Source organism: Chelonus insularis, unplaced genomic scaffold, assembly GCF_013357705.1.
Source record: "Chelonus insularis isolate UGA/USDA-ARS -01 unplaced genomic scaffold, ASM1335770v1 scaffold_277_pilon, whole genome shotgun sequence".
Lineage (NCBI taxonomy): Eukaryota > Metazoa > Arthropoda > Insecta > Hymenoptera > Braconidae > Chelonus > Chelonus insularis.
The window spans coordinates 1542558-1552254 of NW_023276791.1; the positions used below are offsets into that span (position 1 = coordinate 1542558).

Here is a 9697-nt window from a genome sequence, read left to right on the forward strand (position 1 = left end):
AAATCAGCGGTAGGGTTAACGCTATACGGCCGTGGGGGTTTAAACGCTCGGATCAGCAAGATCCCTAATGAATCTTTAGGAAGCAGGACTCTCCGCTCTCCATTTTGCCTCGACTTTTGGAGGTCACAAGTTTTGGATGCCCACTTCACAGGGTCTCTTAGTATCCAGTTTTCATCGCAGTTTCTCTGAAACAACAACTGGAGTTCCTAGCGTAGTAAACAAGAACAACAACCACTGTTGGACTGAGTTAAGCAAGTGTCGTGGTTGGTGTGCACAGGACCACCTTAAGACACAATAGCACCAGGTATTTAACTAAAACTGAAACTTTTGTTCGCTACTAAATTTTCTTAGGGTTTCTATTACCATTTCTATTGACCAAACACAACTCTGGATATCATGGTTTTGATATGGTTCCATTGAGGTTGCCCACGATATTTGACAACTGAGCAAAGGCTCACCCGTTTTAAACGAGACCGCAGTCATGTCCTAATGCGCATTTCAGTCTACTTTGGACTGTATAAGCCCAAAGGTTTATTTGCCAAGACTTGTAAGAAACCACAAGCCAGACTGTAATATCTCTTTACGTTTGTATTGTTACTTGGAGTAAAGATCAAGTTCTTTAAGATGAATTATCTCTTCTATAATTAATATAATTTATATAAAACCAACTATAAACATTTTATGTAGATAATATCTTGATATTTTTAACAAAATTATATTTACTAAAGAATTTTTAAAAGAATTATCTGAATTAACATAATTAATTATGATATTCGAATAAATTTTCAAGATAATGAATTTTAATTTTAAATTAATTTCCAAAAGCATGACATCATTCTAGAGATACTTTTTTATGTTTATTCAATTATCTCTATTCTTCAGAATAGCTGCAAATGTGTAATGAGGTAAATTACTAGAACTATTATCTATGGCTAAATTAATAGTAAAAAGGAGAACCTGTACCAATACATGGCTAATAAAATTTTCCTCACATTAATAACGGAGTATTCCAATTATACGACAAAGCAATCGATTACCACTACAAAACTAATAGGAATTTACAGCAATTCACAATGGAGGTTTTTCGAACAATCAAATCTAAAGAAATTTATGATAAAAGATGAGCCATTTTCTTTTTCTTCCTTGTGTGCGTGTGTGGACTCGAGTGATTTGGGATGATTATGGGGGTGTGCTTCATCCCTTCATCAATACTCCCTTTTCTTGGGATGGAAGGGAATAATCCTATGAAAGCATCAAGGCGCAGGTACGCATGAAGAGTTCTGAACACGTAAAGAACTAGGTTTCGGTGTGGGCCACAGCGTGTTATACGCAGCTAAACCGGGACCAGGTATGGCGTGGTAGCGATGGCGGCGTGTTAGTAGTGATAAATCATGGGTTACCACATTGTAGCCCAGTAAATCATCGGACGCGGGGAACGCGAGAGCTTCCCAGCGTGAAATGAAACGAATTCATCTCTGTCATCCCCCACTACACCTCTCTCCCATCCGCTTCTCTTTCTCTGAACACCCTCCCGCCACCCTCTCTACACCTCGCTCACCCTCGCGTCCCCCATCGTCTACCACTACATTTCTCTCCCGCTTGCTTTCTATATGTACTCATTCTCTCGCTGTTTTCTATCCTTCGCACGCACGAGAGAAAATAGGTGGGCATTCGCTACATATGTGGACGTCTACACGTGGCCATGTACATATATATTGTACGCAAGAACTTTTATATTATATACCTCTAGTCAGAAATATATATAATCTTGAACCCACCCACCCTCACGCCGCGAGAATGTTTGCCCGCTGCTCACTGCGTGATCCCACTTCTTTCACACGCACGAAATCTCCTCCTACTTTTGCTTCTTCTTCTTCTTCGTCATCATATCGAACTCTTCATAATTGAGACTGCGAAATATCTCCAGTCATGCATTTCTAAATATATTCTATTCTTATTCGCAATGAAAGAACGCAAACGCGATTATTTCAATATCTTTTTTGGCTGCATTCATTACCGTCTTATTCAAACTACATGAATGATTACACAAATATATTTTTTTGAAGCGAAAGACTTTCAAGTAAATAAAATGGTTAAAAAAGATTACGTATTTTCCATGGGTTTATTTTTGCAGAGATATATACATTAGTTTGATAATAGACGATGGAGATATATGCATCCTAACAGGTGTTTCTTATCAGCCTTATCTCCAATGATTCCAATCGTTTTTAAATTCTTTAATGCTTCTGTACTCTTTCAATTCAAATTTATTGACAAATATAATTATTTTTTCCTGTAACGATAAAAATTTCATGATTTTTATATTTATATTAAAATATCGACTGCGCTCCAAAACTGTCAAAGGCATTTTTTTTCTCTAAAATATTATAGATAAAATTTTGTTTATCGATTATTTTTTATCATCTATGGCATATATTGAGAACCCGACTAAATAAAGCCTATTATTTTATTTGATACTTATGTGATTTATTGTTACATAATTTATCGACTGTAATTTTGTGCTGATGCATTCGGGTGATTTTGGCGATCCACATTATCAGATGTTATTTCACTTGCATTAGATATGCAAAAGACTGGACCACCCAGACTAAACCAACTGTTTAACAATTTTCTACACGTACCTTTTTTCATAAAAAAAAATTTACAATGAATATATTTTAAATAAAATTAAATTTGACTCAAAATTTAGTCCTAAATTCATCATCTTTTTTCATCAATTTCGTATTTTATATATTTTCTTTGTCGAATATTTTGCTACAGTACACACCTGAAATTTATCTCTTTTCTCTATTGTTTATAGAAAACCAACAAATATAAACAAGGATTTGATGACCATCACATGGATTAAGTATATATCACCTTCAATGGCCATGTGATATGGCGTTAAAATGTGTAATCCGATCGGTGCGGTTATAAATTTGCAAATAGATCTAGCGAAAAAAATTATTCTGTCATAAATAAAGCACTATTTATTGTTCAAGTGATGACATCACTCATTGACGATCACGTGAGAGTAATAAATAAATAAAAAATAAATTTATAACAATAAACATTTATCAATTTTTTTCAGGCAGTATCTTTTTTTTTTGATGTGCTTATTAATATTTAATTTTTTCCCCGAAATTTATTAAACCAAATCAAATGAAAAAGAATAAAAATTTTGCTATGTACATGAAAAAGAAGATGCAGTCACAAGTACGAGGGTTTTCTCGGATTATAGTGGTCGACTATTACGTGAATCCCACATAAATTGAACGATGCTGCGACGCGAGCTTTTCGTAACAATAAATCGCTCAACTAAAATTAATGGAGACTCATTTTACAAATAGCATTTAACTTAAAATGCCCGAATGATAAAATATATAACTATATATAAAAAAGAGTAAAAAAAAAGTCGTGAAGACTTTTTGACAAATTTTCTTTAATTTTTTTCAGACTGTTATCAACAATGTAAGTATGATAAGAGAAAGAAATATGACTTTTGTCGGACTTTCATACTTCTCCAGAGATCGAAAGCTCACGCTCAAGAGAGATATAAAGAGGGTGAGGGTTTTTCTTCTGGAGGGAATCTTTATTTTCTTATCCGTCTACCAATTCTTAGGCCGTTCGTGCGAGATATTACTCTGTAGCGATAATTCACCCTTCCATTCTTTCTATCAGTCTACGAATGTTCCGGACGCCCACTCACCCCATTGATCCTATCCTCTAAAGCTGACAGAGCTGAACCCCTGAAGAAGCCCACCCATAGAGTCGACTTCATTGCGTCCGCCACGCATTTGTCTCTCTACGTTCATGTCACACCCTCCGAACGTGCTTTTTTTAGTTCTCGTTGCTCTTTAATTCTTCTTTTTTCCTCTTGTTTTCCTTCAACCCCTACACATCCAACTCACGCCCCTAAGAAACATACGTGCTTCAAGATGCATATTTCAGTGTTCTACAAAACGAAATTTGTTTGTCTATCTTTTTGATAGCAGCTTTGTATATACAAGAATTCATTTTAAATTCAACAATCATGTATGTATTTAGACTTATTTTGTTGATTTTTTTTGTTCAAATTCATTTTAAACTATTCAATTGGCATTTCGACAAATGATAAGTCCATTAGTATCGATGAGAATTTATTTTATTTGACCAAGTGATAAAGACTAAACTTGATTTTTTATTACACGGTTAAATTTAGATAAACTACCGAATTTAATATTTATTACCAAGAAAAAAAATACTTTACACGTTTTACTACTCTTTATATTAAAATCAAAAAATAATTTAGATTGAGAAAAAACATTGTTGAAATTTAATTTATACCTTTTTCAACTAATTTATTAAGTAGCTTACAGTGAAAATTTTTTTCCTATTCATTATCATAAATAACGCATGTCACAAGAGGTCTGACCATCACTTATATTCCAAAAATAATCATTATTTATTGTTGTCAAGATTTATTTTACTAAATTCACGCGTCAATGAGTAAATTTATGTTGCGAGATATCGATGCTTAGTATTGCCCAATCAGATAAAAAAAACAATACAACTTCATTTATATTCAACTATATCTTTTATTTTACAGCATGAAAAGTTATTTATTCCCTGAAACAATAATGAAAAAAATTCTTCTTTCGAATGAGTGGATAGTTAGTTTATAGCCATGAATGTGCTACTGATAACTATAAAGTAATAATTCTAAAAATTAAATTTTTTATTAAATAACTCACAGTCATTTTTTAGCACTTATTATTTTTTTAAATTATTTTAATCAACATAAATAAGTATTCCTGACCGCAAATGTAAAATTATGATATAAATATTAATCAAAAGCTTCTAAACAATAGGATTCACTGAAAACAAATAAATTCCTGTGGCATATTGACAGCTACAATCGATAAATAACGCGACCTCTTGGAAGACATTCGTATAAAACATATTGGATTGAAGAATTTTTATGATTGCCGGAGTATATCCCGGAAGGGAGAGAAAAAAGTATGGTGTGCAAAAGTACTGAAGGATAATTGGTTTACAAGGACCCTCTGATGATCTAGCGCTGGTTGAGGCACGCGAGGCAATTTAGGTCTTCACCACCGGAACTAATAAAAAGCCAGCTCTCTTTCTCTTTTGCAAGACTGTGCGAGTACTTAGGGGATGAGAGTATCAAGAGCCGCGTGCGCGCGACAGATAGGAAATCTAATTTTCAGCTGGAGGGGTTGTCCAGGATCTTGGATGAACCATTCCTCACTTTATTATTTATAACTGGACAAAACTAGGACCTTGGCATTCTGGGCACGCACTTGCCCTTTATTTGGGGTCACTATGTGCTTTTGCTCCTCATAGAACGCTTTTTGGTTGTGCTAAAATATCCTCGTATCATTAAATATTCTGTCACGCACTTTACTCAAATAATGCGACAAGTTCGGGCTATCAAATAGGGTCATAATCACTTATCACACTAGAAATCAGTCTTCTAAATTTTGTTTTTGTCAGTAAAATGTTCTTGGGGTTGTTTACAGTCTAAGATGGTGTTGCAATTAATTATTAATTCTTGATAAAGATCAGTTGACACGATAGAAATATTTTTATCAATTGAAGAAATCAATTTTTTATTTATTTATGAAGGTACTGCCTTGAATAGAATTTTTCTCTTGTAAAGATATTTGAATTAATTCATATTAAATGTATAATTCAAGAGTAGAATTTTTTATTGTTATTTGTGCTATGAATACTCTATATTTAAATAACATTGTTCTGTTTATTCCCGCACGCTTTCATTGGACTCTTAGTAGAATTGTTTAGGTATATTTAGCCGCTGTTTTCATGCAAATTTGTTTCAGGCTTGTAAGATCAAAGGATGCTTAAGCTAAGTAGTGTATTTTGAGCTTGTGAAAGTCACTTTTGTTTATCATGCTTAATACAATATCTTTTGTTTTTGTCAAGACTGATTCTAGAAATAAAAATTCAAAATAATATTTCTTAGTTGAAAAAATAAATTTCGCTGAATGATAATTAGCGTATTTACTTTAAAATAATTCTCCAACAAATTTGCTGATGTATGAATAATAAAATTTTGTATCTCGATAAAGTTTGTAATTATTTTAAAAATATATATTGTTAATATAAAAGCTATGTAGGTATGGAGATAATTTTTTATCAATATTATTGGTGTAATAGAATTTGATTGAAAAGTTGTTTCCGTTTAACTAGCCATCAGAGAAACCTCTAAAGACTCAAGTGGGATCTGAAGCGATCAAATACAGGTGAGATTGAACGAGAGCTTTTATCGAATGCCAATAATTGGAATAAACTCAGTTGCCAGTTAGTTTTCCAAAGCGAATCTTATTTCACGGCTCAATTCTGATACGAAATCGAGAAGCTCAAGACCGCATTCATGCGCAAAGGTAGGTAGTAGAAAAGAGGAGGATGGAATAACAAGAAAACTTCTTTTCCCTTGCGAGAATGTCCCTCCGCGACCCTCACTCACCCTTCCTTTGGGGGTGCGCACCCCTTATACACGTCGTGAGCGAATATAACTTGCTCCTGTACCGAGACGTGTTCACCCAAATGCGCTGTTAAAATTTTGGACACAATCTCACCATTTGTCTTGACTTGCCCGGAAATAAATCTCTGACGGCTCAGCCGGCTAAGAAAAACGCCACCCCCTCCATTTTACCAACTATATTTCTCTCGCTTCTCAGCTGTTTCCTTTTTTACCTTTTTTGTTTTCACTTCTCCCTCCCACCGATTTTGATCTTTCCCCTTATGTCCCCTTTTCCTTCCTGTACTATTTTATAACTTTAAAAAATTAATTGTTGTGTTTTTGACCAATTTGCTGTTCATTTTCCTGAGTTGAAACTGAGGATTTATTATTTTTATGACATTTTCTTTATATTTTTGAAAAACTATTACAACTATAGAACATATTCTAAAAGAGCAAGTGAAGATATAGACAAAAGTAAGTATTGTAAATGAAAATATTTTCATGAAGCTAAAAAATATGACTTTAATAATATATTTCAACGCTTTAACTTGAATAAAAATGCTGGGTATTTTATTGCACCGCCTCCGCAACAATTACATATACTCAAGTTATGACTTACAAATTTATTTGAGTTATTTATTAGCTACAACAAAGAATTTGCATAGTAAATATTTAAATCTTGAGTGGATTTCTATGGATCTGCTCATCACAATTAATAATCTATTTTATCATCAATCAAAAAAACATAGAAAAGTTAATAATAAAATTGTACCGCTCGGTAAAACAGAAAATTGTGTTACCCAATATACTCCAAAATAGAATTAAAATTTTTAAATTAAGTCTGACGATAAAATAGTAAATAATAAAGATAGAAATCGATAAATATTTCTCTTTATCTATTAAAAAAAAAATTTTGATTTAGTATTAATTTTTTTAAGTGATTGCCATGGCTTTAATTTTTGTTGAAAAGAATTCTATTCTATTTCATAGGATTTTAATTGCAATTTCGAGAAAATGATATGAGTAATAGTGTATTATTAAAGATAAGAAAATAAAATGATGAAGAAAAAAAAATAAAAACAGTAAAAACTCACCGAAACGGCTTTTTCCATAGCGGCGTCACCAAGCTAGTCGTTGTGGGGTACCTAATACATCCAAAAAAGGCACAAAAAAACACAATAGCACACTAAATAAAAATATAAATTAATAACACTTCAAAAACAACATCGATAGTACACAAATAAGTTAATTTATTTTATCACTATTTACACTTCTTTCACAATAAAACACCAAACTCAAAAAATGACACAGCAACAAGCGCGAATGCACATCTAAATATGGCGTCGCAGGGGGTCACAAAATAATCAAATTTTTTCAGCGTATTTATTCATATATTGGAGCATCTCTTCATTAAAAAAAAAACATCAATTTACTCCAAATTATTATCACATACGATAACGATTTTTTTAAACGTCAATTAATAAAATTTTCTCCAAATTTGATTAAAAAAAGGGGGACGCGAAACAGGTGTCAATCTATTGTCTTGGGACTGATGAAATCTGCGCAGAACTAATAAATTATAGTTTTCTGCGCAATCGATATGCGCAATTATGGGGGGATAACTTCAACCGCCAAAAAATTCTCGGTAATTAACAAACAAAGACATCTGACGACGTGTTCACATCGAGACGGATCGTTCGACTGCGATAAAAGTCGAAGTTTTTCGACCACAAGAAAAACTATGAGAAAAGAGTCGAGCAAATTCGTTTTATTATTCGAAGAAAGAATAATAAATAAAGCGAGGTGATCATATCTTCTTTATTGTGTATCTATTGGAATGTACATAAAGCGTTCGGGATACTGAGTGGTCTACCTTACGCTTTTCACATTCTTCTATTTCCTTTTACTCTCCTCATTCGCAACATTTAACGAAGTTGAGTATCTGTCCTGCTCCAAATATCAACTCGAATGTCATGGAGTATTTAATATTTTGGAATATATTATTTCGGAGAATTTCGATCTACAGTGGCGGTTATCGATGTCGTACGCCGCCATTATTCAATCATTCTGGAATGTTCTATTGCAATGGATGACGTAAGGTGACGAGTGCCAAACTTTTTCAATTTAATAGTGAATAAATATTTTTAATTAAAAGATGATTATTATTAATGAGTGGTTATTGGTTATTTATTGAAAAAACATGAATATAATAATATGTGTAATAAATTTCAAAGTGACAGTAGTAATAAAATGAGTTAATTATATCATAATATAATGAAAATATTGTTCAAGAGTTTTTTTGGAGTACATTTTTTGTGATAGTGTGCTTTTATGTAAAGTTTCCGGGTTATTTAAATAAATTGCATAACCGTAGCAACTTTCTGAAAGGTTTGGTGAGTAAATAAGCAATTTAGGTAAGTTTTTATCTTTAATTATTGATGAATATTCATGTATTTCTAAGTCATGTCGATGAATTAAAATATATTCTAATGAAATACTTTTTCCAGGTGTCCATCTTGAAAAATAAGCTAATGGATGGAAAATATGATAATGAGAGTAAAAAGTTAATCTTGGAAACTGATAAGAACTATTGAATGGATAAGTGAGTGAATAATAATAAGGATTATGCAATATTTAATGAATCAATGATGGCATACAGCTCTATACCTGTGGAATTGACTGATGTATATATTACAACACTTATTCAACACAAGCAGCGCATCTCCCGATATCTCAAGTGGCTGAGAGGAACGTTCACAGTTGACGCCGAGTTTCTAAGGTAGGTACATAAATTTTACAGAGAAGCACTTAACGCGCCGGATAATTCACGATCACGCTTTCGTTTCTCTGTCATCTTTGTTTTATTTTCATGTTTATTACGATGTACATTTTCATTAAAGACATTAAGTCTATGGATATCTGAGATATACCAGGCATGCATTACATAAAAAGAAAATGTATTTAATAGACAAATCGATTTTTTTATTATCATATTAATAACATAATTTTATTCCAGGTGAGGTATTTTTTAATGATTAATAATATTATGGAAAAAATCAGGAGATAAAAAAGTTTAATTGCAAATGATAGTGCAATGGATATAAACAATAAATGAATAAGATCGACTGAATAAATGTTACAAGAACCGGCATCGTAAATCAAATCGACAGAGAATTGGTACGAAGTACAAGTTGCGAATCGTCGATTTCT

General features: G+C 32.5%; 1 protein-coding gene across 1 annotated transcript in view; it reads right to left on the minus strand.

Moving 5' to 3' along the window:
- Positions 1–7614, minus strand: part of LOC118073204 (homeotic protein antennapedia-like) — a 116856-nt gene extending 109242 nt beyond the window's left edge. The window contains exon 1 of the mRNA XM_035093560.1: positions 7582–7614. The gene's annotated coding sequence lies outside the window, so the exon portion shown is untranslated. The remainder of the gene's footprint in view (positions 1–7581) is intronic.
- Positions 7615–9697: the final 2083 nt, after the last annotated feature.